This window comes from Thalassophryne amazonica, chromosome 22 (genome assembly GCF_902500255.1).
Source record: "Thalassophryne amazonica chromosome 22, fThaAma1.1, whole genome shotgun sequence".
Classification (NCBI taxonomy): domain Eukaryota; kingdom Metazoa; phylum Chordata; class Actinopteri; order Batrachoidiformes; family Batrachoididae; genus Thalassophryne; species Thalassophryne amazonica.
This window is the reverse complement of record NC_047124.1, coordinates 1,675,618-1,680,353: the sequence shown is the minus strand read 5'-3', so window position 1 is coordinate 1,680,353 and position 4,736 is coordinate 1,675,618. Positions and strand designations below refer to the sequence as shown.

General features: G+C 44.9%; 1 protein-coding gene across 1 annotated transcript in view; it reads left to right on the top strand.

The window, feature by feature from the left end:
• Positions 1-772: 772 nt before the first annotated feature.
• sfmbt2 (Scm like with four mbt domains 2) overlaps positions 773-4,736 on the top strand; it is a 74,972-nt gene continuing 71,008 nt past the window's right edge. Inside the window, 1 exon segment of the mRNA XM_034163179.1 lies at positions 773-957. The gene's annotated coding sequence lies outside the window, so the exon portion shown is untranslated.

The window sequence follows — 4,736 nt, the reverse complement described above, 5'->3', positions numbered from 1 at the left end:
TCCTTCTCTGTTCCACTCCACCATGACTGGTGATGTAACACACAGTTTCTCCAATCACAGCCACAGAAGCCAACACATCCTTCTGAGTTGCCACAGGTGTCTTGGTGGCTTCCCTCATTTGTCTACTTCACTGTGCCACTGCACCATGAAACTGCATAAGGTCTTGACTGTACCAGGAAAAATTACAAAAATGGTGTCACTGATCACCTGATCAACTGCACATTTATGATCCCGCGTTTGAAATGAACATATGGAAATCACAAACGTGGTAAATTACTGAGATACAAATAAAGAACCAGCACGTTTGCATGTGTAAAACATTGGCACAGTGCTACATGGTATAGACAGAGGAACCGTTTTGGTAGGGGCAGCGGCCAAGTGGTTTGTTTCAGTACAGAAGGTTCCTGGTTCAAAACCCACCCCTGCCACATTTCTCCATGTAATATGGAGCTTCAGGAAGACCATCAGGTGTAAAACTTGTGCCAAATTAACATGCAGACCCACCCTGGATCTGCTGCCTGAGTGAAAACAAGCTGAAGGGACTTAACTTACCCTCAAAGCAGGAGCAGAACCTAAAAAGTACATTTTTAATGTCAGTGGACATAACAGTGTGATAAATGATTTGTTAATGACATACTGTTTATTACAGACGTTTGCGGCAGACAAACTTTTTGGCACAATCGGAGCGGCCGCGTGACGCGCAGCCCCGGTCTCCCCCGCGCGCCCGCGTAGGCGTGCCCGAATTTAAGTTCCCTATTTATAACCGACTGAAGAAATATTTGTTGTCTGCTGCACTAAAAGGTCAACGAAGGAGTTGGCTCGGAAATATGTGTAGATGGTTTGTTTTTCGGACATGCGCAGAGCGGAGATGCCATATTGGAAGAGGAGCAGCTGAAAGACGGCGCTCGGTTCACGCGGACGGAGAGAAAAAAACACGGAGGTCTCGAGGAAGCAGAGGTGAGCGAGAAAAAAAAAACCCAACAACAACACTTGTCCAGGTAGGACAGGTGACGCGGTGGACGGCTGTCACGTCCGGACGTGGGCTTTGGTGTGTTTGTCTAAAATAATGGTGAAGCTCTCGAGGCGCTTTGCGTGGAAACGACTAAATAATCTCGAGCTCTGACGAGTTTTTTAAAGTGTGTCACGCGCTGCAACTGTCGCCTCGCGCGCCGTGTCGAGGCGCCAAACGTTTATTGTGGAGCTTAATTTATAATGTAGATTTATTTTGTTTAATTAATAAAAATAACCAAACGATTCCTTTTAATGTTGCCTTTATATACGTATATATAAATAAACGGCGTAATTTCGCTGCCGTGAGAAGTTGCTGTGGGCCTGTAGGTGAGTCATGTTGAGATGGTTTTGGGCTTTTTTAGGTGCGCAAAAGACGCGGAAAAATAAGAGACACCGGACTGTCCAAATGTCAAACCGCTGTCAACATGGCGCTGTGCGCGAGGACACCGAACTGCGCCTCCGACGGTTTGAAGGAGGAAAAAACACAACGGCGGCTCGTACCGGGTCCGGTTCGGTTTCTTTTAGTGGACCCACGCGACCTTTAATGAATTAAATCCGAAATGTGCCGCCGGCGAGTCCGTGGGAGTTTTTTTCCGCTGCAGTTCCGAGTGTGCAAAGTACATGACCGGAGTGGCAGCGTGAACCTCCTCCTCATGTTCACCTCCTCATGTTCTCCTCCTCATGTTCACCTCCTCATGTTCTCCTCCTCCACCTCCTCATGTTCTCCTCCTCATGTTCACCTCCTCATGTTCTCCTCCTCCACCTCCTCATGTTCTCCTCCTCATGTTCACCTCCTCATGTTCTCCTCCTCATGTTCACCTCCTCATGTTCTCCTCCTCCACCTCCTCATGTTCTCCTCCTCATGTTCTCCTCCTCATGTTCTCCTCCTCCACCTCCTCATGTTCTCCTCCTCATGTTCACCTCCTCATGTTCTCCTCCTCATGTTCACCTCCTCATGTTCTCCTCCTCCACCTCATGTTCTCCTCCTCATGTTCACCTCCTCATGTTCTCCTCCTCCACCTCCTCATGTTCTCCTCCTCATGTTCACCTCCTCATGTTCTCCTCCTCATGTTCACCTCCTCATGTTCTCCTCCTCCACCTCCTCATGTTCTCCTCCTCATGTTCACCTCCTCATGTTCTCCTCCTCCACCTCCTCATGTTCTCCTCCTCATGTTCACCTCCTCATGTTCTCCTCCTCCACCTCCTCATGTTCTCCTCCTCATGTTCACCTCCTCATGTTCTCCTCCTCCACCTCCTCATGTTCTCCTCCTCATGTTCACCTCCTCATGTTCACCTCCTCCACCTCCTCATGTTCTCCTCCTCATGTTCACCTCCTCATGTTCTCCTCCTCTTCACCTCCTCATGTTCTCCTCCTCCACCTCCTCATGTTCTCCTCCTCATGTTCACCTCCTCATGTTCTCCTCCTCCACCTCCTCATGTTCTCCTCCTCATGTTCACCTCCTCATGTTCTCCTCCTCCACCTCATGTTCTCCTCCTCATGTTCACCTCCTCATGTTCTCCTCCTCCACCTCCTCATGTTCTCCTCCTCATGTTCACCTCCTCATGTTCACCTCCTCCACCTCCTCATGTTCTCCTCCTCATGTTCACCTCCTCATGTTCTCCTCCTCATGTTCACCTCCTCATGTTCACCTCCTCCACCTCCTCATGTTCTCCTCCTCCACCTTCTCATGTTCTCCTCCTCATTTTCATCGACATTTCCTCTTTCACTTTGATCCAAACAGCTTGTTTTATTCTTTGATCATACAAACAGAAGAACCTGACCATCTGATTCTTTTTTCCATTTACAGTGGCACAGTTTCAGGAAATAAACTCTCCCCCCCTTTTTTAAAAAAATTGTAAAGATGAAGCAGATAATTGGATTTAATTGGTCGTATCTGTTTAAGTTTTTAGATTTACTTCAGACAACAAAGCAGTTGAGGGTAAGAGATGTCCGGGTTGGAACCACTGCCCATCAATATGGTAAATGGACTGCATTTATATCGCACTTTTCCATCTGCATCAGACACTCAAAGCACTTTACAATAATGCCTCACATTCGCCACGATGTCAGGCTGCTGTCATACAGGCAACCACTACACACCAGGAGCAACTAGGGGATGAAGGACCTTGCTCAAGGGCCCTTAACCACTAGACCATCACCTCCCCTATATATGTTTTTAACCATTTAGATGAAAGGAGGATTAAAGGTAAAGAAAACTTTCTTTTCTAACTAGATGGACACTGAGTTAAGGCAGAACAACTGGAACTTTGCTTTGGGATAAACATCATCAGTAACATCATCATGGTTGCAGAGCTATTTCACAGATCCAGATCCTAATCCAGATCTGGATTTTCTTTCACAAGTTTGTGCTTTGTTACATATAACACACAGTTCCAATCAAAAACAATGTTGTTTTTGTGAAAGAATACTTGAACTAGACCACGTCAAAGAAAGGGTAAAACACACACATAATGGAATTCTTCTTGATCATTCCAAAAAGATTCCTGGATATATATTTTTTGTGGAGATGAAATGAAAACATCAAAAATGGATAAAAGTGCTTCCTGGACTTAGAAAGAGTTTGATCTGTTCTTTGGATGAGAAATGTTCAGATGTCACAAAGGACACATGCTGTCAAACTTTAAAAGGTCCTTATTATCACGGCTCAGTCATTAAGGCCACGTGCCTTATAACTAATAAGTGTTATTACTATTTATTATTATTTTAATTTTTTTTAGGTGCTCTAAATGAGAACGGTGCCTCCTTGAGACATAAACGTCACATCCAGCACCAGAGCACTTCTCTTTTTTGTGACTGCACCTACTGCTTGAAGTTGAAAATCTCTGAACTTTTCAGAAAGGCACTGTGATGTCACTGCAGCGGCTTTTCAGGAAACCAACCAGATGCAACAAAACCTGTCACTCTCACAGAAGTTTGTTTTATTGTTTCTGTCTAAAAACTGATGTGACATAAAATCTATCACAGCAGTAAAGCTAATTTATGAATAGTAAATTGGACAGATGAGATGTTCCTGCTGAGGGTGAGCGCTTTTTGTTTTTATTGCTGCACATAAGATGGTCTTTGGCTATTTATTGTTGTCATAAAAACAACAGTTCTCATTTATAAGACAGCGCTGAGATGAAACACTTCTCAATGCCCTCTGTGTTTTTCTCACAGAAAAACAAAACCCGCTGTACGGACATGAACCCTTAAACCTTCAAATCTCCAACATGTCGCAGCATCAGTCCATCGGGTACTCAAACAGTGTGTGTTGGAGTTTCCTTTGGTTTTGAACAAATGAAAACATTTTGTGTAATCCTCCTAAAAGATGAACATCACATGACCTCACTGGAGGACGAACCTTCTTTTTTCTTTTTTTAAATTCAGGACATTGTTACAGTTGTTTTCTTTCTCCACCATCAACATTTTTGTCTCATTGTTGTCAAAAGTCACTTTTGACAACAATGAGACAGTTTTGTAAATTTCTTTGGTGAATATAAAACATTTAGAAGGTGGGAGGATGTGCACCTGGTCTTTATGGACCCAGATGAGTGGGACAATTTGTCCCCTAGTGGAGGTCTGCGCTTCTCTCTCTCTCTCTGCCTCTCTCTCTCTCTCTCTCTCTCTCTCTCTGCCTCTCTCTCTCTCTCTCTCCTCTCTCTCTGCCTCTCTCTCTCTCTGCCTCTCTCTGCCTCTCTCTCTCTCTCTCTGCCTCTCTCTCTGC